Source organism: Mustelus asterias, unplaced genomic scaffold (genome assembly GCF_964213995.1).
Source record: "Mustelus asterias unplaced genomic scaffold, sMusAst1.hap1.1 HAP1_SCAFFOLD_263, whole genome shotgun sequence".
Classification (NCBI taxonomy): Eukaryota; Metazoa; Chordata; class Chondrichthyes; order Carcharhiniformes; family Triakidae; genus Mustelus; species Mustelus asterias.
Genome location: NW_027590229.1, coordinates 222797 through 247554, shown reverse-complemented (window position 1 = coordinate 247554; position 24758 = coordinate 222797).

The window sequence follows — 24758 nt, the reverse complement described above, 5'->3', positions numbered from 1 at the left end:
GGGAGAGTGAGTGGGAAGAAAGTGAGGGAGCACCTGATGGGGAGTGAATGAGGGGATGAGAGGCTGAGGGAGAAGAGAATGAGAGGTAGAGGGTGAGGGAGAAAAAGGTGAGGGTGAAGTCAGTGAGGGGGAGACAGCACGAGGATGCAGGGGAGAGAGTGCAGGGGAGGGTAGGTGAAGAGCGAGTGAGGCCGGAGTGAGGGTGAGCGGTTGGGGGGGGGGGGGGGGAATGTGAGGGCAGAGCATGATGGCAGTTAGCGTGAGGGGAGAGGGAGTGAGAGGGGAATAGGTGAAGACCGAGTGAGGGAGAGAGATAGTGAGAGGAGAGAGAGTGATGGGGAGAGTGAGAGGAGAGAGAGTAAGGGAACAGGATGTGAGGGGTGAGAGCGTGATGGGGAGAGAGTGAGCTGGAGTGAGAGTGAGGGGGGAAGAAAGTTCGGAATAAAGTGATAGGGAGGGAGTGAGGGGATGAGAGGCTGAGGGAGAAGAGAATGAGAGATAGACTGAGAGGGAGAGAGGGTGAGGGAGAAAGAGTGAGGGGGAGGCAGTGAGAGGGAAGAGATTTAGGGGAATAGAGTGAGATGCAGAGATTGAACGGGAGATATTGTGAGGGGTAAAGAGGGTGAGGAGGAGTGATTGTGAGGGGGAGAAAGTGAGGGCAGATAGAGTGAGCTAGAGGAGGTGAAGAGTGAGTGAGGGGACAGCGCGATGGGAAATCGATAGATTGAAGAGAGGGGGGAAGGGGGAGAGAAGGGAGAAGGTGAGGAATGAATGAGGGAGCAATCGTCAGATGAGGGACAGGGAGAGTGTAAGGGGAGAGAGACTGATGGAGAGAGGGTGACAGGAGATAGAGTGAGGGGGGAGAATAAGAGGAGAGAGAGTGATGGACAGAGAGAGAGGGGGGAAGCGAGAGATTGAGGGAGTGAGATTGAGAGGAAGGGGGAGAGAGTGAGGAGAGTTAGTGAGGGGAACAGTGAGGGGAGACAGCGTGAGCAGGAGAGAGGCTGAGGGGAGAGTAAAAGAGAGTGTCTGAGGTGGGATAGTGTGATAGCAGACTGAGAGGGAGAGAATCGGGGGAGTGAGTGAAGGCGAAGAAAGTGACGGGGAGAAAGTGAGGGGGAGATAATGAGGGGAGAGAGAGACTAAGGGAGAGACAGTAATGAGAAGAGTTTGAGGGCAGAGACTGAGGGGGAGAGAGTGAAGGAGAAGGGATTGAGAGAATGAGGGGCAAGAAAGTAAGGGGGAGAATGAGGGGGACGAAAGTGATGTGGAGAGAAGCTGAAGGGAGAGAATGAGGGGAGATTGAAGGAGAGAGAGTGAGGAGGAAGAAAGTAAGGAGGAGAGAGGGGAAAGAGTGAGGGGAGGGAGTGTGGAAAAAAATGAGGGGGAGGAAAGTGAGGGAGAAAAGGGGGAGGGAGTGAGGAGACGAGAGGCTGAGGGAGAAGAGAATGAGGGGGAGAGAGGGTGGGGGAGAGACTGAGGTTGAACAGAGTGAGAGGGGTTCAGTGAGAGAGTGAGGGGAAAGATTTAGGGGAATAGAGTGCGGTGGAAGAGATTGACCAGTAGAGAGGGTGAGGGGGGAGTGATTCTGAGGGGGGAGAAAGTGAGGGTAGATAGAGTGAGGGTAGAGGTCGTGAGGGGGAGAGTAGGTGAAGTGTGAGTGAGGGGGGAGATAGGGAGGGGAGAGAGTGAGGGGAGAGCACAATGGGAGATCGAAGTGAGGGAAGAGAGTGGAGGGGGAGAGAATGTGAGGAGTGAGTGAGGGAGAGAGAGTCAGAGGAGTGAAACTGACGGGGAGAGAGTAAGGGGAGAGGGACTGACAGGGAGAGAGTGAGAGGAGCTAGAGAGAGGCGGAGATTAAGTGAAGAGCGAGTGAGGGGGGGAGAGTGAGTGAGGGTAGGGAGCAAAGGGAGATGGAGTGAGGGGAGAGAGATGGGCAGAGTGAGTGAGGGGACAGCGGAGGGCGAGTGAGGGGGAAAGTGTGAGGGGAGACAGTGACAGGGAGATTGATTGAAGAGAAGAGAGAGGGAGATGGCGAGAGCGTGAGGGGAGTGAGTGGGAGAGGCTGAGGGGATGGAAAGTAAAGGAGAGTGTCTGAGGCGGGATAGTGTGATGGGAAAGACTGAGTGGCAAGACAGTGAGGGGGAGAGAATGAGGGGAAAGTGTGAGGGGAGAGAGACTAAGACGGAAAGTAAAGGGGGAGTGTGAGGCGGGAGAGTGTGAGGGCAGAGACTGAGGGGGAAGAGTGAAGGGGAAGGGATTGAGGGGGAGAGAATGAAGGGCAGTGAGTGAGGGTTAGAGAGAGTGTGAGGGGGAATTAAGTGTGGAGGACACTGAGGGAAAGGCCTGTGTGTGAGGGCATGAAGCGGAAGAAAGTGAGGGGGAGGGAGTGAGGAGGAGAGAGGGTAAGTGGGAGGGAGAGAGGTTGAGGGGAGAGAGAGTGAGTGGGAGAGTGAAAGGGGAAGAGTGGGGAAGTGATTGAGGGGGATAGTGTGAGTGGAATAGTGAAGGGGAGAGTGTGAGGCGGTGGGGGAGATAGAATAAGGAGGTGAGATTGAACGGATGATATTGTGAGGGAGAGACAGTGTGAGGGGGAGTGAGTCTGAGGGGAGAGAGTGAGGTTAGGGAGGGTGAAGGGTGAGAGAGTGCGAGGGGGAGAATAGGTGAAGAGCGAGTAAGGGGGAGAGAGTGAGAGGAAGAGGGGAGAGAGAATGAGGGGGAGAGAGCATGTGAGAGAGAGTGAGGGGGAGCGAGTGAAGGGGGGAGCGAGTGAAGGGGGGAGAGAGTGAAGGGGGGAGAGAGTGAAGGGGGGAGAGAGTGAAGGGGGGAGAGAGTGAGGGGGGAGAGAGTGAAGGGGGGAGCCGGTGAAGATGAGTGAGGGGGAGTGAGAGTGAGGGGAGAGATTGTCAGGGGAAGAGTCACAGGGAGAGAGAGGGGAGAGCGAGTGAGGGGGGAGTGAGTGAAGGGAGAGTGAGTGAGGGGAGAGTGAGTGAGGGGGAGAGTGAGTGAGGGGAGAGTGAGTGAGGGGGAGAAAAGAGAAAGGGTGAAGTGGGAGTGGGTGAGAAGGGGAGAGAGGGTGAGTGGAAGAGGGTAAGGGGGACAGAGGATAAGGGAGAGAGATTGAAGGGGAGAGAGAGAGTGAAGGGGAGAGAATGAGGTGGAGGAGGAGGGAGGGGGGAGAGAGAGGGAGAAAGAGAGGAGGGGAGTGAGCACGACGAAGAGAGGGTGAGGGGGAAGGAAAGCTGTGGGTCCCTTTTCCACTCACTTTCCTGCAGTCCTTCCCCGCTGCTCCATTTGCCTCGATGTTGCATCTTGTATAAATCTCAGAGAAAATCCCAATGTGATTTGCTGTTTTAATGGGGGGGGGGAGGGTGGAAGGGGCAGAGCGGGGGGAGGGTGGAAGGGGCAGGGTGGGGGGAGGGTGGAAGGGGCAGGGTGGGGGGAGGGTGGAAGGGGCAGGGTGGGGGGAGGGTGGAAGGGGCAGGTTGGGGGGAGGGTGGAAGGGGCAGGTTGGGGGGAGGGTGGAAGGGGCAGGGCGGGGGGAGGGTGGAAGGGGCAGAGCGGGGGGAGGGTGGAAGGGGCAGGGCGGGGGGAGGGCGGAAGGGGCAGGGCGGGGGGAGGGTGGAAGGGGCAGGGCGGGGGGGGAGGGTGGAAGGGGCAGGGTGGGGGGAGGGTGGAAGGGGGAGGGTGGAAGGGGCAGGGTGGGGGGGGAGGGTGGAAGGGGCAGGGTGGGGGGAGGGTGGAAGGGGCAGGGCGGGGGGAGGGTGGAAAGGGCAGGGCGGGGGGAGGGTGGAAGGGGCAGGGCGGGGGGAGGGTGGAAGGAGCAGGGCGGGGGGATGGTGGAAGGGGCAGGGCGGGGGGAGGGTGGAAGAGGCAGGGTGGGGGGGAGGGTGGAAGGGGCAGGGTGGGGGGAGGGTGGAAGGGGCAGGGCGGGGGAGGGTGGAAGGGGCAGGGCGGGGGGAGGGTGGAAGGGGCAGGGCGGGGGGAGGGTGGAAGGGGCAGGGCGGGGGGAGGGTGGAAGGGGCAGGGCGGGGGAGGGTGGAAGGGGCAGGGCGGGGGGAGGGTGGAAGGGGCAGGGCGGGGGGAGGGTGGAAGGGGCAGGGCGGGGGGGGAGGGTGGAAGGGGCAGGGTGGGGGGAGGGTGGAAGGGGGAGGGTGGAAGGGGCAGGGTGGGGGGGGAGGGTGGAAGGGGCAGGGTGGGGGGAGGGTGGAAGGGGCAGGGCGGGGGGAGGGTGGAAAGGGCAGGGCGGGGGGAGGGTGGAAGGGGCAGGGCGGGGGGAGGGTGGAAGGGGCAGGGCGGGGGGATGGTGGAAGGGGCAGGGCGGGGGGAGGGTGGAAGGGGCAGGGTGGGGAGGGGAGGGTGGAAGGGGCAGGGCGGGGGGATGGTGGAAGGGGCAGGGTGGGGGGAGGGTGGAAGGGGCAGGGCGGGGGAGGGTGGAAGGGGCAGGGCGGGGGGAGGGTGGAAGGGGCAGGGCGGGGGGAGGGTGGAAGGGGCAGGGCGGGGGGAGGGTGGAAGGGGCAGGGCGGGGGAGGGTGGAAGGGGCAGGGCGGGGGGAGGGTGGAAGGGGCAGGGCGGGGGGAGGGTGGAAGGGGCAGGGCGGGGGGAGGGTGGAAGGGGCAGCCTATCCTGCTGGGAGACTGTGGTTCCACTCCCCAAGTTCAGTGTACTGACAACTGACTGTGATTGCTTCCATCTCCCACCACTGCCCCCAGCCTCATTTCTCAATGTGAATCAGTGATCAACACAAACAGTGGTCACAGGGTGACATGATTTAAAATGGTCAGACAGAAGCCTTTCAGAGAGCATTTCAATCCAGATTCATCGTCAGAGAGAGCGAGATTATCCAGAGCAGGCGAGAGAGAGAGAGAGATTATCCAGAGCAGGCGAGAGAGAGAGATAGAGAGAGATTATCCAGAGCAGGCGAGAGAGAGAGAGAGAGGAGGGCGATGGGTATGTACAGAGATAGGGGGAGATAAACGGGCAGAGAGAGAGAGAGAGAACAGAGATAGATCATCAAGTGCAGGAGAGAGAGAGAGAAGAGGGGGTGGATAGGGACAGAGATGGAGGAGGTAATAAAGAGAGGGAATCGGAGAGAGAGAAACAGAGAGGAGTGACTATGCCCGAAGTGGTACGTTCCCTGTTCATATCAAATGTAGAGACAGCACCAAACCTGGAGTGACTTGTCATTATTTTAACTGGGGAGGGGTGGAAGGAAGAGGGGTGGAGGGAGGGAGAGAGAGGGAGAGGTGCGGTCCCATTGTCCACTCGCTTTACCGAAATCCACACTTAAAATCACGTTGTATCTGGACATGTTCAGACTGTGTGTGTGGGGGGGGGGGAGAGATCTTGCTGTGTGTTCATGCTCTGTGCCTCTTTATCCCTGCCCCATATTCCTCACACTGCAACAGTGTCCACATTTTAAACATAAAAGACTGAGGGAAATGAGGGTGGGATATAGATAGGAACAGGGTAAGGCAGAGCTGCAGAGAGGGCGTTTCGATCGAGTTCTTACAAGGGCCTGGAATAAAAAAGGTTGCGATTGGCTAATTGGACAGTGCCTGTGTTTTACTCTCAGTAATGTCACGGTGCTGTGTGAGAGCCCAGGGCAGCGCTTCAATCTACTTTTACTGAGTTTCTCTTTGTAACATTCTCAGTCTCCCTCTCTCACTGTGAAGCACTCGGGAGGGAGAGGGAGCTGAAATTCACATTCCTGAGCCTGGGGAAAGGCAGAGTTCTGCTTGTGTTTTTAGACAGGGTGGTGGGATTTGTGGATGAAAAGGATTGTTCAGTGTCACTGGGGGTGGGTGAGGTGGGGGCGGGGGGTGGGGGGCGGTGGGGCAGGGTGGGGGGCAGTGGGAGAGGGACTTGTTCTTTGTACCTGAGGTATAATGCAGCCTTTCTGACTGGGCCTCAATTCAAAGCCTGTGTGACCAGGCATCAATTCAAGGCCTATGTTAAAAGGCCTCAATTCAAGGCCAGTGTGACTAGGCCTCAATTCAAGGCCTGTGTGACTTGTTCTTAATTCAAGTTCTGTGTGACTCGACCTCAGCACAAGACCTGCGGATTCGACCTCAGTTTAAGGCCTGTATGACCAGGCTTCAACTGAAGTTGTGTGTTACTCGGCCTCAATTCAAGGCCCGCATTACTAAGCCTCAATTCAAGGCCTGTGTGACTAGGCCTCAATTCCAGTTGTATGTCACAAGTCCTCAATTCAAGGCCGATGTGACTAGACCTCAATTCAAAGCCTGTGATAAACGGTGATCCATTGTGCCATCCATTGTAATCATGGCTGGTCATGGTATCCTCCGGGTGCTCCGGTTCCCTCCCACAGTCAAAAGATGTGAGGGTTAGGTGAATTGGCCATGACAAATTGACCCTAGTTTCGGGGGGATTAGCAGGGTAAGTGTGAGGTGTTACGGGGATAAGGTGGGACTGTTGTCGGTGCAGGCTCGATGGGCTGAATGGTCTCCTCCTGTTCCTATTTGACACGTTTTCCTTGTGAAGAAAGTCAGAAGAGGTTGTAGTCGAATCTATTTTCCCAAAACACAGATCCTTTAAGGCAGAACAAAACAAAGAGAAAAAAAAACAGGGAGAAAATCAGTCTGCTTCTTAACTTGCAGGTAAACTGCTTCCAAAAACATAGCTGAAAGCCTAAAGGAAAAGAACCCTATCACCCGACTGCCGCAGCTTAGCTGCAGCCCCCCACTGACATAGCTGAAGTTGTAAGCTGCGTGGCATTTACATTGCTTTAAGGTACACTCACATGACAATGTCCAAGCAGAGAGTTCCCATTAGATGCAATTGTACTGTTCAAAAAGTGTTTGTGATTTGCAGTGATTGAAGGGGGAGGGGTCTGGAATGGGGGCGCTTCAGTGAGACTGCAATTAATGTTGCTGCAACTGAAAGAGACCTTTATACTGACAAAGACCCTGAAACTAATGGGGGCCCTGAATCTAATAGGCAGAAAATCTAACATAGACACTGAAATATTGTTAACGCATACCAACATAAACAGATCCTCCAATTCTAGCTGAAAACTGTCTCATCACATCGCTGCAACTAAAGAGATATCCCACGGCTGCACGTTTCACCACAATGGGAGCACAATTTGTATTGTGTTACTCAGAGATTAACATCATTCCAAACGTGCCCCAATACAGATGCTCATCAACATGTTACCATAGTGACAGGTCCCATCCCTACTCTGTGAAAACACATCGCGCTCTGACCCATGCTCTGCCAGCACAGTCCTGGCACCTTCCATGCTTTGTTTGATTAGCGGCAATCCTCCGCCCTTCTCTGCTACCATCATTTTGCCTGCATTCCATCTCTATTGCAATAGAGATATTGTTCAGCCAGTTCTGTTGCCATAATGACAGGCTCTGCACCCCACTCCCCACCCCTGCTCTGTCATTCCCCTACCATCCCCCCCCCCCCAACCTTTCCTATTATAGATTAAGATGCACCACATGTTCTATTAGTTCAGGGACAGTTGCTGCACATGGACAGCGATATAAACCAACCACACGCTGTCTACAACTTAAAAGAATTGGTCCATTTACAAGTAAAATTAGATATTGAGTTCATGGGAAATTTCAATTAATCATCTATTCGAATCATTGGATACATTTCACAATTCTACTGAAGCATTTTAGCATTGTTTTCACCTGCTGCCTGAACTTTGTCTGTGTTATTGCATAGATGCAAGTGTTTGTGCAGCAACTAAGAAGTTGAAGCATGGTGCCCAATTGTGTGATAAAATAGCCCACAGCAATATCCGTAATCGGGAGAAATGTCATGCGTGTCTGTATCGAAGAAAACACCAACAATGCCCATAACAGAATACAATTCGCTGATATAGCAAACAGTAAAATGATGGATTTCCTCCTATTCTCCATTTTTGGGTCGAGGTGAGTCTTCTCAATGCTCTGAGCACGGAGTCTCCTGCGGGCTCTGCTGGTCACAAAAATGTTTCTGACGGTGAAGGTATTGAGCATTATAATCAGGACAAGTGGAATACAAGGTGTTAAAATATATTGCAGCAATTCGATTGATGCCCGCATAGGGGAGCTTATAAAGCCGCCTGTCAGTCTACAAAGCCATAGTCTTTTTATAAACGCATATGAACCTATGAACGTAAAACACCAGAACATGTTTTTTTTAAACAGCTCAACCCAGTTACTGTTCCCAGAGCCACCGCTGCGGATTTCACGGTGCAGTGTTTACTTCTTAGCTTTCCGCAACATCTGGCCACAAATCTATCAAAGGTGACAGTCACGGTGAACCAGACAGAACAGTCCGTGGCTGTGTGAAGAATTGTACTGTGGATATTGCACACTTTGAGAGAGTGCAGCAAATAATAAAAAATGTAAAAGGTAAATATGCGGAATCTGCTTCATTATCACGTCGAAAATAATGACAAATAGTTCTGCTGTTGCCATGGCCACTAACTAGCAGGTGACACATTTGGAGAGACCACATGTTCCACGTGTTAGTATCAAACCAATAAATAGGTTAGTTGCAAGAAAGTGAAATACACAGTCACATAGACACTGGACATAGAACAAAGTAAACACTTGAATTAAAAAGTTATTTTAATGTTCAGCGTTACTGCTCCATTCACTGTTGCCTGGGAATATTGCACCTGAACAAAAGAAAATAAACTCTGCCTGTGTGCGTGCATGTGTGTGTGTGTCTGTGTGTTGTGTCAGAAAGACCAGAGACAGGACATGTGCGAGTGTGGGTGAGAGATTGTGGGAATGTGAAAATGAGTGTGATTGTACGTGTGAGAGAAAGGTGTGCAAGAGAGAAATGTGTGTGTGTGTGTCTGTGAGCGTGGGAAAAGACAAAGAGAGTGTTTGTGTGTGTTTGTGAATGTTGGCTTGCATGTGAAATTGGGAGTGCATGCATGAATGTGAGAGGGATATAGACTTGGTGTTTTGTCTGTGCTTGTTTGAGTGTATCTATGCAAGTGAGTGAGGTGGTTAGTCTATATTTGTGTGTGGAGAGATTCGGTTTGTGGTTGTGTTGCATTGAGGAAGTGAGTGTGTTGCAGAGAAAGCTTGAGTGTGACTAACTGGAAGAGAGAGTGAGACTCTAGATTGTTCATGTGCATCTGTCTGAGTCAGACAGTGAGTGATAACGTGTGGGGTAAGAGAGCGACTGAGTTTGTGAGCGGGTGAGTGTGAATTTGATGGGGGAGTTGGAGAGTGTAAATTTATACTGTAGTGAGGGTGTGAGTGCTGCTGTGTGTGGGAGTGAGGGAGAGAGTGCGTGAACGGGTAAGTTTGTATTTGGTGGGGAGGGGGCGGTTGGAGAGTGTAAGTTTATACTGTAGTGGGTGTGTGAGTGTTACAGTGTGTGGGAATGAGGGAGTGAGTGTGTGTGTGGCAGCGGAGTCACAGAGTATACATTAGTCAGAACATTGAATACAGGAGTTGGGGCGAATTGTTGAAGTTGGACAAGACATTGGTGAGGCCACACTTGGACCACTGTGTACAGTTTCTGGTCACCCAAATCTAGAAAGTATATTATTAAACTGGAAAGAGTGCAGAAAAGCCTCACTAGGATGCGACGAGACTTGATGTTTCCAGTTATAAGAAAAGGTTGGATAGACTGGGACTTGTCTCTCTGGAGCGTAGGAGGCTTAGAGGAGATCTAATAGAAGTCTATAACATAATGAGGGGCATCGATCAGCTGGATAGTCAATATCTTTCCCCAAAGGTAGGGGGGTCTAAAACTAGAGGGCATAGGTTGAAGGTGAGAGGGGAGAGATGCAAAAGGGCCCAGATGGACATTTTTTTGACACAGAGGGTGGTGAGTGTCTGGAATAAGCTGCCCGAGTTAGTAGTAGAGGCAGGTACAACGTCGTCTTTTAAAAAGCGTTTGGGAAGTTACATGGCTAAGATGGGTACAGAGGGATATGGGCCAAATGTGGGCAATTGGGACTCACTTAGGGGTTTAAGAAATGGAGGCATGGACAATTTGGGCCCAAGGGCCTGTCTCGATTCTGTAAACCTCTATGGCTCTATGACAGGTGTGCCATATGACGAGAGATTAAGCCGGTTAGGATTCGATTCCCTTGAATTTAAAAGAGTGAGAGGGGATCTCAGAGAAATTTATAAAATTCAAATAGCGTTAGACAGGGTTGATTCCGTAAGAATCTCTGTAATGGCGGGGGGAGTCCAGAACTAGGGTCATAGTTTGTGGATACGGCTTAAACCTTTCAGAGCTAAGGTGAGGAGGATTTTCTTCACCCAGAAGGTGGTGAGCATGTGGAGTTCAGTACAACCGATTGTAATTGAGACCAAAACTTTGTCTGATTTCAAGAAGAAATGAGATGCAGCTCTTGCGGTGGAAGGGGACAAGGTATATTGATGGGGGGGGGGGGGGGGGGGGGGGGCGGAGGTGGGGAGGGGGGAGGAGGGGTGGGATCATGATATTGAATTTGATGATCAGCCACGATCGAAATGAATGGCGGAGCAGGCTCAAGGGGCCGAATGGCGAACTCCTACTTTTGGTTTCGATATTTCTCTGTTTAGCACTTTTGCCTGAAACTTGCCTTGTAAGAATCTGGTCATGTTTTTTCTTTCATAACAATGCCATGGACTCATCGGAACCATCCCCTAAATTCCTTACATGTACCAGATCATACATTGCAAAAAATTATTTCTGTCCTTGCAGAATCGAAGTTTCACATTTGGTTTTCCTTTTGGGAAGCCATTCACCCGGTTAAGTTTGGGATTTGCAGTCTCACAGGGGCGGCACGGTGGCACAGTGGATAACACTGTTGCCTCACAGCGCCAGGGACCCGTGTTCAATATCGGCTTCGGGTGACTGTCTGTATGGAGTCTATACATTCTCCCCATGTCTGCGTGGGTTACCTCCGGGTGTTCCGGTTTCCTCCCACGTGCCAAAGATGTGTGAGTTAGGATGATTGGCCATGCTCAATTGCCACTGAATATCAGAGGGACTCGCAGGGTAAACATATGGGGTCAGGGAGAGGGCCTTGGTGGGATTGAATATCATTGAATTTCACTTCAATGTATCTCGAAGCAATTGACTCTGCTTTTTTTGTTAATTATTTGAACTCTCATCAGTTATCTTGCTGAAGGATCCTGGTCTCAATTGGTCTCAATTCACCTCAAATTGACACTCCAACGTTTTGCCATTCAACCCCAGAATTAATCGCCCCTCTCATATTCCTCTACGTCGAACATTCCCGCTAGTTTGTGTTAATGCCCATGCACTTTCAGTCTCTGTCATCTTACTTCCACTCTATCAACTCACTTACATTCGGACCCCCCTCCAAAAGAAACCCCACACCCCATTTTTAGGTGACCTTTGTGAATGGATGTCTGGATTGAGGTTTGCGACAAACCAGGCTTAGAGATTCAGCCTGAGTGGCGACATACGATAGGGCAAGGGGAAAGTGAATGGTAATTTTTCTTGGGGGGGGGGGGGGGGGGGGAGGGGGTGGGTGGCGGGGGTGGGGGGGGGAGTGGGAGGGGACGTTGGGGGGGGTGGGGGGCACATGATGGTGGGTAGAGTCGATGATTCAAATATGCTGATCTCGAATGCGGTTGGCTGTCCAATCTGTCTCAGGGAATATACCGTTTTGATGTCAAATATCAAAGTGGTGACACATGATGTGCCTGGAGAACGCGGGAAAACAAAGTGTGCATTCCTTGCCACTCTCTCGGTGCTCCTCTCGGATCAGTGATCAGCTGTCAACTGTCGATTTGTCTCGGCAATGCAGATAATTTGCTGCAGCCAAACTGTTTGTTATCAATAACTATATTAAATAATGTTAAACTAGTCACGGACAGTCAACTGACCATTGTTGTTTTTGAAGACCCGGAATCCAAAAATCAAAACGGGTTAACGTAACCTGTTTGTTTAGTGACAGAAATTAATTTCATTCTCCATGGATTCGTGACAATTCTGCCTCACGGGAGGGCGTCATTGTTTCATTAATAAGGGGGTCACCTCGATAAGTTATGAACTGGTAACAGCAGCAACAGGGAACGGTGGCTCAAGTGAGAGTTATGGGAGGGATTGGAACTGTAGTTTGAAAGATGACAACAATTGATCCAATTCTGACAGCAATAATTTGGGACGGTTCAGCAATGGATGAGAATCTGAGAACAATAGTTTGGGATGAAACAGCAATGGATCAGGATCTCAGAACAATAGATTCGAAAGTTACAACATTGGAAAGGGGTTTATCAGTGTGGCTTCACCTTGCCACTACAGCCAGATGGATGGATACACGGATCGAATACGCACTTTATGTTATTCAGTACTTTTATTATCCTGTTCTCGCTCTGATTGGTGTTCCTTGTGATTTTCTCCATCCACTTTTTAATGGTATACGTAACGATGATCTGTGCTGCTGTTCCTATATCTGTAAGTTGGATGAAGGAACGATATCAATCAATTATAAATTTGTTCATGATATTAAGGTAGGCAGGGAAGCAACTGTGAGGACACTAATGAAGAGTGTGAACATATTGTATGTTTGAACTTTAATCCTGGGTTTATAATTGAACATGTCCAATCCAACACTTTGTTGTGAATTTGATTTCTGATTTATTATGTCACCATTTAAAGAATACTATACCATTCTGTTTCTCCATCCAAAATGGGTAAATTCACATTTACTTGCAGTATACTATTTTTATCTACGTTACATTGCATTCCCTATGTATTTGCCCACTTAATCAACTTGTTTAAATCACCTTGAAGCCACACAAACACACACCCACCCACCCACCCACACACACAAACACACACCCACCCACCCACCCACACACACACTTGTGATGGTTCTTTAGCGGGATTTGGACAGGCTGTGTAAATGGGCAAGGACAGGGCAGATGGAATATAACGGGAATAAGTGTCGAGTTCTCCAATTTTGGTAGAAAATACAGAGAAACAAGGTAATTATGCAATGGTGCAAAATTGGAAATAGATGATGAGCAGAAAGTTCTGGGTGTCCTTGTGCATGGGGCTCTAAAAGCTAGCATGCAGGGACTGCAATCATTTAGCAAGGTTAATGGTCCGTTGGCCTTCATCGCAAGGGGATTTGTGTAAAGCAGTAAAGATGTCTTGCTGCAATTGCACAGAACCTTGGCCAGACCAGACCTGGAGCATTGTGTACAGTTTTATTCTTCTTAACTCAATTAGGATTTGCTTGCTCTAGAAATCTGCATTAAATTTAATTTTCTCATTGTGAGATATAATACTTCCACTTACTAAATACAGCATCTTCAGCAGCATCACAGTGGGAGAGTCACTGGGATTTTTAACTGGAATCCTCAGATGTGAATTCCTTCAGATAGAAAGTTAGAATTCATGAATTGAGATTAAATTCAAACTGGCCAGTATATTCTGCTTTCTGTTAGCTCCCCTCTCACCTCAACAATCTCTCTCCCATCTGCTCGTCCCTTACCCAGTATCTCACTCCCTCAACTCCTTTATTCCTTCCCCCTCTTACTCTCTCCTATCACACTATTCCTTCGCACCCTAAAACCCTTCTCCCACTCACTCACTCTCCCCCTCACTTTCTCTTCCCTCACATTCTCCCCAACTCTTTTCCAGTTACACTCTTTACCCGTCGCTCTATCCTCCTCTTGCGCTATTCCGCCTTGCTCTCTCCATCGCACTCTCTCCCCCCTCACTCTTTTTCCCTTCGCATTATTCCCGCACTGTGCGATGCCTCAAAGTCGCCCCTCACTGTCTTCCCTCACTCTGTCTCCCGTCACACCCACATGCACACACGCATGCACACACAAACGCACTGAGACAAACTAACACACATACACTCACGCTCACACACATACACACACATATATATAGGCACACACAACAAGACACATACACACAAACACACTGAGACAAACTAACACACATACACTCACGCTCGCACACATACACACACATATATATAGGCACACACAAGACACATACACACAAACACACGGAACACATAAAGCTGTACACACAGAAACATAAACTGAGACATAGACACACACGCATGCACACACACAAACACATGAACACAGACACAAAACACACCTAGAAAAACGCACACACTCACACACAGTCACACGCATAGAGATGCACTCACAGAGACACATGCACACAGACAAGCACACAGACAAACACAAACACTGAGACACACGCACTGAGACACAAACAGACACACATGGAGACACAACACTGAGGCACACACACAGATACTGGGACACATACACAGGCGGGCTCACACGCACACACAGGTGCGCACACACACACACACACCAACACACGCAAGTACAATCGCACAGTGATGCATACACTGACACTGAGACAAACACACAGCAACGTGCAGCACGCACAAACATAGACACATGCACACAAACAGACACACAAACACTGTCACACGCAGACACACGCACATACATTAAAACACACCAAGACACACGGCCCGAAAAACAGACAAGCACACACACACACACACACACACACCTCTGTATCAGTGGGCATTTTCTCAAGTCTGGATATATCCCTTCAGTCCCTCAAAGGGTAAACGACCCTCGTGAAAAGCATGATGGCTTTTTTAAAGTGGAGCCCCTGGTGGTGAGCAAGATCCCACAAGATGCAGTCAACAGTGTGGAGTGCGTTTTAAATGTGGTCAGTTTTTATACAGAGGTACAGAGTGAGGCAGAGTGAGGCTGGGACAGTGAAATCCCGGGACCCTCAGAATTAAATGGAGACCCTGTTCCCCCATTTAGGCCCCCCACACCTCACTCGAAGCTTTCACCGCTCCCTCTGCCTCTAACACACAACATCCAGCCGTTTCTATCTCTCTCCCTGATTCTTTTTCTTTGTCTTTCCCTCTCTCCCTTTCTCTGTTTCTGCAACATTACTGCCATGTAGAAAGCCACACACTTGTCCTCTTCACAGAACAGAATCGCAGAAACGGGAACATGCTGACAGCTAAAAACCCCCCTCGGTCCAGGAGATACCCTGAAATGAGAAATTAACAACCTCCCTTTCCGCAGTTGTCAAGTTTAGGAACTGTTTAAATCAATACATTCAGAAGAGACTTTGTACCTGATATCTTTATTCTGGGTTATGTCAAGTTCACCTCTTGCCCTTCGCGAATTCTCCTCGCCTTGTCTGACCTCCTTGTAGAAGTAGAGCTCTGGTTCTTCCGCTCTCTCTCTCTCCCTGCGCCGCGCACATCTCTCTAATGCAGTTCATTCCTGCAGACACTTTACGTCACCTCCTCCCCAGTTTCATCTTGCTCTTCTTGAGCTGGATATCTGTCATATCTCTGCTCACAGGGGCACCATGTTCCTGTCCCTTACACACTGGATTTTTTTTAAACGGTTGTTTCAATCAATGTACTGAGCAATCGATACAAACGGATATTCCAGCATTTTCTTTAACTCTGTTCTGAATTTGGGCTGAGCGGCCACATAAATAAAGGTGTTTGTGCAGCAGCTTAAACTCTGCAGCATATAGGCGACTGTCCCAAAGATACCATAACCACTGCCATCTAAAAAGAGTTCTGGCACACCAAGCATATATAAAACATAGAATAACCACAGAATTATGAAGTTGCTGGATATGGCAAAGAGTAAAATAATAGACTTCTTTCTACTCTCCATCTCTGGGTCACTCTGTTTGTCTCCCTTGCTCTGACCCTTCAGTGACTTGCGAGCTCGGCTGGCCATTAAAATGCGTCGGAAAATCAGAGCGTTAAGGATCAGAATTACTGCGAATGGGATCATTGGAGTTAATGCTGTTGAAAAGTTAATGAACCCCCGCCATCGAGGATCAGTGGAATAGATTCTCTTACTTTTACAGTACCACGATACATTGTTGATTACTTTACTGGGTTCATATCTTAAGTAATGAGGCACATTTTTTAGACAGAGTAGAATGGTTGTTGTTGCAAGAACCACAGCCGCAGTTTTTTCGGTGCAATATTTAGCTTTCAGCTTCTGGGAACCAATGGCGATAAATCGATCAAAGGTGAACATGACGGTGAACCAGACAGAACAGTCTATGGCTGCACGGCGAAGGACATTGACTACACTGCACACGGGTGTCAAGTCCAGGAAACACCGTGGGTAATAATACAAAGAGAACCGCCGCAGTATGATCTCAACGATAATAACCATCAGGTCCCCGGCTGCCATGGCCAGCAGGTAGCGAGTGGTGCAGCTGGAGAGGTCACACTTCCCCCGGAGCAGGACCAGAATCGCCATTAAATTAACTGTAGACAGAGAAGGGAACAGAACATGGAAATGACACAGCAACTCTGATTAACATATTATTTCATGGCGTAGGCACGCCTCTGATAAGGCCAACACTTTGTGTGAAAGCCCATGTTGCCTTTGAGAAGGTGATCGGCCTTCTTGAACTGACAGTGAGGTGGGTGATGGAGGAGGGGAAGAGTTACAGATAAGAATTCAAACTGAGGATGCATGAGTCCCATAGGTGGATTGCTTGGTTGGTATTGGGTACTTGAGATTTGCAGTCTCCCCTCTTAAAACTGAATGTTGACTCTTCATTTGATGGTAAATATGACCTATATCGCCAATCATAAATCATCCACCGCCCCCCCCCCCCCCCACCCCACCATTCGTCCCAATCGTCCTCGTACTATCTGTAATTCAAACTAAAACTGTGATATTCTCTTACAGCAAGAAGCCATTATTTTATCCTGCTCTCTCTTTGCTTCTCTTATTTGATTTGTTTGTAAGTTCTCTTCTCTTTCGACAGTGAATCTGGTCCTTCGTCATGTTAACATAGAACATAGAACAGTACAGCACAGAACAGGCCCTTCGGCCCACGATGTTGTGCCGAGCTTTATCTGAAACCAAGATCAAGCCATCCCACTCCCTATCATCCTGGTGTGCTCCATGTGCCTATCCAATAACCCCTTAAATGTTCCTAAAGTGTCTGACTCCACTATCACTGCAGGCAGTCCATTCCACACCCCATCCTCCATATTTAGAACAAAGAACAATACAGCACAGGAACAGGCCCTTCGGCCCTCCAAGCCCGCGCCGCTCCCTGGTCCAGGATTGAATCCTGAATCCAGGATCCCCGCCCAATTTTCCAGCCTATCTACATCCTAATATCCTTTCCACCGAGCTGTCCCTCACAGCTACGATGCTTTGTTCATCACAACCCATTTACTCACCCCCACGCCCCCATTCCAGACCATGTGATCTCCAGGGAGAGGCAAAAACCCAGAGTGAAAACCCCAGGGCCAATATGGGGAAAAAAATCTGGGAAATTCCTCTCCGACCCCCTGAGGCGATCAAAACGAGTCCAGGAGATCACACTGGCCCTGATCAGAAAATGCTTCCCAACCCTATTCATTTCCACTTCTGCTTTTCGAACGCCATCTGAATTCCCTGCCCCCGAGACAGGTTCCCAACTATCCGCAGTCTCGCTCTGTACTGGCACCAGCAAGATGATCATAGAATGAAGCCTTGAAATGAGAAACAAAGAACAATTAGCCCGTGCCGCTCCCCGGTCCAAACTAGACCACTCTTTTGTATCCCTCCATTCCCACTCCGTTCATATAGCTGTCTAGATAAGTCTTAAACGTTCCCAGTGTGTCCGCCTCCACCACCTTGCCCGGCAACACATTCCAGGCCCCTTACTTTTTCTTACTTTTTCTTATTGAGCTTAATCCCTGTCTTTTTCGGGATACAGTGAGCTCTGTAACTGTTCTCTCTGCCTCTCCCTTTGCTGGGAATGAACGTTGACTGTGGCCGAATTATCCCTGAGATGATGATGGCCCATTCCAGAGGTGCTGCTTCTGCTGTTCACTGTTCATTGCAGTTGATCACTTGGACACTGCTGCGAGTAAACATAATGACTCAATATACAATTTTCAATGCCATTATTCCTTTCTACTTTAATAAAAGCAACAGTTTCAACAAACCATACCATCATTAATAAACCACAACACTTACAAATATTGATACATTCTAAAAATATTAATCAACCTCATCAACATTGAAACATATTGCCAAATAAATAGCCTGACTTCTTGCATTAATAATGTTAGAAATATGAAGAATTTACTTCCCTATTTTAATTAGTTTCAGTCGGATTAATAAAACTTTAAATAACACGAAAGTCTCACCATCTGTTCTGGCCCCACCTCTAAGTAAACTCCATCACCAACCATTTAACTTCGAACTTTCCTGCGATGACAGGAATTGTTTTAATTTCAAACTCCCCAAAACTTCCCTGGATCCCTCTTCCTGCTCTTTCCTGGTCAGCGAGTGGCCCTGAACCAGGGTCTGGATCAATATTGTCCCTGATAGATCCTCGCGTGGTTCTTGTTCCCGCTTCCATTCCCCACTCTCCACAAGTCGTGGAAAACCTCATTCTTGAATCTGCTTTTCTCTTCTCCCCGGTAGGTCTCCTGTTGTGCTGAGCAAACTCATCTCATTCCACTCCCACAAACAATGTGATAATGTGCCAGCGCTGCCAGACTGGTTGAGATGTTTCCACATTTGCTGTTTCAATGCCTGTTTTTCAGCACCAGCGGTATTTTACTTTAATGTTTTTGAGATCTTGAGGGCTCTTGAAAGGATGGGTACCAAGTGGGAGTCTCCTCTTGGAAGGGAGATTACAAATGGAGGTCCCAAGTCAAAAGAAGAGTCCTCTCTTAGTTTTGGGATGTTTAGAGATTATTTCTCTCAATCACAGAAAGTGAGTTGTCTGTCGACTCTGTTCCTCAGAAAGCCGCCGCTGTTGTGACACTCAATATATTCAATGCTGATTTTAGTAGATTTATTTGATAAATAAACGACTAAAGTGTTAGTGCCAGACGGGAGGAGATTCGAATTGAGAAAAAGTCATGTCATTCGTGATCTTATTGAATAGTGGGGAAGGTACTAATGCAATACTCCTGTTCCATTCTCACATGCTCTGATAGTCACAATCAGCACAATTTCCCTGTGACTCAGAGCCCAGATTTTGCATGGTCAGTGTCCCCTCGAATTAGTGCCAATCTAACACACAATCACAGATACCTGTATTATAACTTTCCCTCAGAAACTTTCCGTGGTCTGATATCTAGTTCAACAGTCCCACTGTGGGACTCAAGAAATAATCGCTTTACAGTTGGTCGGAATTGTGGCCACAGATTGCTTTTCCGTGCAGGAACCAGAATTAAATCATGCAAGCGATTGGGAAACTATCACAGATATCTGCACAATGGTCAGCATCAGATCAGCGTATAACACATTGAACAGCATATGGCACATTGAACAGATTAAAAGCAGGCACAGACTCACACATAGATTCACACAATTTCAATGGATGTGTGATTTACCAGGAACACCAACGACAGCAATGACCGTATAGAATATTTTCTTGACCCAACCTATTGGACGATGCATTGTATTCCGTGTAGAAGTCAATTTCTCTGTATACTGGTGGAAATCTGCCTCAGATAAACTTTGAGTTGTTTTCAGAAAGTCTTTAATTTATACTCTGCGGAATGTCCACAGGGTTTAGAAATTACATAATTATTCAGTATTTTTTTGAAGTTTTGAACAAACAGATGACGGCACCTGTGTTAAGTCCCTGTTGTTCTGACCTATTTTTAGCTCTGTTTTTAAGTTGGAAAGAAAGTTCCACGTCATTTCTCATGAGTGCTAAGTTGAAGCTGCATTCACTCAAAGATGGCCATTTTCCAATGAGCAACATGTCGCACATCTGTCGTTGTTTGGGGTGAATTCTCGCAGCCACCATATCCAATTCAGCACACACTGGTCATCCTGCACCACATCAGAGTGTGTTTATCCCCCTTACTGATCTTTCCTCGAAGAACATTTGTTATTCGTCATCACTGGTAAATTGACATTCGGACTCTATACTTTTATCCACACAGAATCTGAAGTTTTCTCATGTTATTTTGGAACGGTTTCCCGTCATTCTTGGTTGTCCCATGAATGACAATATCCGATGACATTGAAAGGGTCAGAATATGACATATGTCTGTAAGATTCGCTCTCTTTCCTCTAAACTCCCATTGGTATGGGCGCAAATTATTCAGTTTATTCTCAGACAACAACTCCGTCATTCCTGGAAACAGCCGAGTAAATTCTATGAACTGCCTGCGATGCAAGTTTATTACGATGTAAATATGAGGAATTGTCCGCAGCAACTCTGGATGCGGCCTCACCAATGCACTGGCCTGTTGTAGCAGGAGTTCCCGAGATGTGAGCTGCAGTCCTATTGGAGTAAAGGTCAACATTCCATTTTTTGCTGTGTATGTAAGATGACATTTCCTGATCCATGAATGAAAAAAACAAGCTCTTCTCCACTGCAATCTTCTGGAGTCCCCCTGCATTTAAACAACAGCCCGTGTTTCTGTTCTTCTGACAGAGTGTATGAACTACAATTGTCCCAGTTTGTACTCAATATGACATTTCCTGCACATTCCCTGACACTTTTAACATCCCATCTGCCCTCCTCACATTTCCCTTACTCACTTTGTGAGTGTGAGCACAACTGTGTGCAATGCACACAGCCTCATCATCTAAAACATTGGTCATATATCGACCTTCTGAATACTTAGGGAACCTTTATTTGATCCCAGCGGCAAAATAATAGTTTTATCGTCCTAATTGGAGAGCAGTTATCCGGATTTCCCGTTTCCTGGTAGATGTTTTATCCTCTCTCGCTGCTAATGTATCACCACCAGTCTTGTGAGCAAACAGCTGGCATGTTTTTTGATGGCATGGGTTTATGAGCTATGTACAATAGTTGAGTGATTCTCCTTTAGTCCACGTTGATTCTTACAGCCTCTGTGAGCATCAAGACATTTCTCAATCCTAATTTCCGCATCACAAAGTGATGCTGCCTCTGTTACCTTTTTTCGTAAGTATCTTGTTCGTCCTTATATTATAATGGAAATATTCAGTGTTTCAATCGCATGATTGATTCCAACATTCTGTCCGAGGTCTGTGCTGGCACGTTACATTTTTCCATCTTATATGGATGATTGAATTGAGGACAGTGAAGATAGGAGGTCGAGATTCGCACTTAACACAAAGGTATGGAAGATAACATATCGTGAGGGGGGCATGAGGAGATTGAATATGGATCTAGAAGAGTTGTGTGTGTGCACAATCTGGAGGTGGAGAGTGAGGTAGGAAAGTGTGAAGTTCTTCTCTCTGGAAGGAAAAATCAAAAAGGGAATATTACTTAGAGGAAGAACAGCTGCAGAATCCCAAGTTGTAGAGGGATTTGGGTCTTCCAGTGCATAAGTTGTAAGACGTTAGCACACAGGCTCAGAAAGTGGGTTAAAAGGCTGATGGAGAGATATGTTTAATTATCAGAGGAACTTAACATCGAATAAGGATGTTATGCCTTAATTATACAGTGATTGGTGAGACCTCACCCTAATATTGTCGGTCCTACAGCATCAGGGTCCCAGTTTCGAATATGGGGTTGGGTGGCTGTGGGGAATTTGTAAGTGTGGGTTTCCTGCAGCTTTCCCCCAGAGTCCAAATATGAGCAGGTTCGGTGAACTGGCCATTCTATATTGTCCCTTAGTGTCTGTTCCAAGGTGTGTGTATTACAGAGATATCGCGGTAAGTACGTGAGTGTAAAGGGGATAGGGCCTCGGCGGATTCTCTGCTGGAACAGATTTATGTTTTACCTGCGCATGTGAATCACCGAGTATCACTTTGCAAAATTGCAACCTCACATTGCTCAGGATCACGGGTCAGGTCTGATTGTTGAAATAATTACCCAGAGGCCGCTGTCCCTTCACCAGATTCCCTTTATTTACAATCTTAGTTCCACTCTTAAAAGTGTTTCATGTACAAAGTCAGAATCCAGATCGTCAGTAGCCCTGACACTCCTCAACATATATACAGGCAAGGCTCCCTGATTGAGCAGACAATCATCAACTCAATCAGGGAGCTGAGACACCAAGAGACAAACCTCATGTGCTTCGATGAGGTCGTTACCCCCTCCCACGTTAAGTCCAAAGAACCTCAGTGCTTCACGCCCCGCATGCCTCCCTTGTCGTGTTTCGGCACCGGTCTGGTTCCGCCGACAGTGTCTGACATGAGTGGCGCACATCGAACAGTCACTCCTCTCTGATGAAGCGACTGCCAGAGTGTTGGTTCACTCCATTCTCAGGAAGCAAAGGAGTATCCGTGGCTTCATGTGTCCTGTTCATTTCCGGCTGCAAAATCCTAAATACGAATGATGGAGAGCCCGGTCCGGGGTGGTGGGCGGCTGGCCATAGCTGGCTTCGGCATGAACTGGGCTTTGGAAGCCTACACCTGGTCCAGACGATTTTTACTGGATGGCCTCACCCACGCATATTTTATTGGATGCCGGACCCCCTCAGACACAACTGTACCCTGCGGGAACCTTGGCGTAATTTTTCAGCCAGTACTTTTTCACCTGCCTCCAATTGTCTCCCATGGCTGCTGGTGCCATGGCCTCCGCTTTGAGCTTCTTGCTGCGTTTCCATTCTTCTATCACCAGTTTCAGGAAGATCAAAGGTGGAGTCGTCTGCCCGTGAGCAACTCCGCAGGCACTATTCCCATCATGGTATGAGGGTTTTCTCCGATATCAAGTAACATTTGGGAGAGTTTGTTGTCTATTAAGGCTGCGGGATGCTTTCTTTACAGCAACTTTTAAAGTCTGGACCACTCTCTCCACTAGGCTGTTCGACAATGGATGGTGTGGTGCCATTCTGATATGTTGAATCTCATTCATTTTCATGAACCTGGTGAAGCCCTGGCTGGAAAAGTGATGTCCCGTTGTCAGAGATCAGTACTTCCGGGATCCTTTGCTTGGAAAAGGAGGTGTGAAGTTTCTCTCCAGTTACCGCTGTGGTCGCCGGGTGCACGCTATGGATGTCCACCCACTTGGGATCGGTCGCCAATATTAATAGAGACATCGAACCGATGAATGGGCTGCATGATCCATGCAGAGCAGAGTCCATGGCCAAACCATTTGCACGGGTGTAGGCGAGCTGCTGGTGACAGCACTGCCCTAGCTGGCATTGTTGGCAACAACACACAAGCGCCACAATGTCCGTGTCCACTCCCAGCCACTCAGCATAGCTCCTGGCCAGCATCTTCATTCTGGACACTCCTGTGATTTAGTTCAGCCAGTATGGAACAGCGGTCCTGACACGGAGAAACCCATCGTGCCACACAGAGCAGTATTCCATCTTCTACAGTGAGCTACTCGCTTCTCCTCCGATCAGGATGGAATTGGTGTTGTACTGGTCTTTCCATTTCTCCCATCAGCACTAACTGTTTCACTTTTGAGAGGACCCAGGATTTTGCATCCAAAGTTCTGTTACGTGCAGCCACAGGACGGACATCCAGAGAATTCATGGTCATTCCTGTATCTTCTACTTGTGGCACCATCAGTGGTGTGTCTGCTAAAGCAGGCTACTCATGACCACTGCGTTTGCTACGTGGCCTCCCAGCCGGTGTTCCAACTGATAGTTGTAGTGGGAGAATAATATATCCCTCGGCTGAACACGGGCTGATGCTACCGGTAGCACCGCTTTGTCCTCTCAGAATAGTCGCAATATCGGCTCGTGATTGTTGACAATCACAAATGTCCACCAAAAGATGTATTGATGGATTTTATTTTGCTCCAAGTATTAACACCAACCCTTCTTTATCAATATGGGCGTGCGTTCTTTCTGCTCTGGCGAAGGTCCTGGAGGCATTTTTAATTGGATGTTCCTTTCCACTGAGCTATCTATGTGCTATTACCACCCCAAAGCCATACAGGGATGCTTCACAGGTTAGCCCAAACTCTTTTCTAGGATTGGAGTGTTGCATGACACTCGACGATGACACCTGTTGCTTTATTTTTTTAAAAGCCAGGTCCTGACGGGGTGATCATTCCCAAGCTTGACTCCTTTTTAACAGGTGACAGATAGATTCCTGGTTTGGTATAAATTTTCACAGCATCTCAGTCGCCCTGACAGTCCTCAATATATTACCTCAATCAGGGAGATCATAGTCTCGGAGGCCAAACTCATGTGCATCATCGAGATCATTACCGTTGTGCTTTCCCTGGGAACAAGGCAGCAACACTTTACCACCTGTATTGTCAACATGGAGGAATGACCAGTAATGTTGTTTGGAACAATTTCCAGTTATATTGAAGTAGTAAGTATAGATTCGTGTCACCTTGAGTAAATTTAGATTGGAAGCAAGGCCAATAATGATTTAATCATTTATACTTTTAGGGTTGGGTCTGTGATCTCTGGTCGATTATTTCCAGGTGGACTCTTCAGGTACACTGAAGATGGAAGTCCAACCGCGTCTGATAAGCAAATGTAACTCATATGGAATGCTGTGTCGGCTGATTTTCTCATCACCGGCACCTCTTATCCCATATCCAGAAAGGACTTACACATCTAAGATCCAGAGTTTTATTCTGTATAACCCCGTGCTGTACCTGCCTTGGGAATGATTGATGAGGACGGTGTCGATGGAGATTTACTCCGTATCCAACGCCGTTCTGTACCTGTCCTGGGAGTGATTAATGGGACATTGCAGAGCGAGCTTTACCCTCTATCTAACCCCGTGCTGTACCAGTATTGGGGATGTTTGGTAGGGACAGTGCACAGGGAGATCTCTACTCTCATTATGACCACACTCTAATCACCTGAGGTAACTGGCCACCGACGACTGCAGTTCTTAAGACGAGCAGCAGATTTTCATATTCAG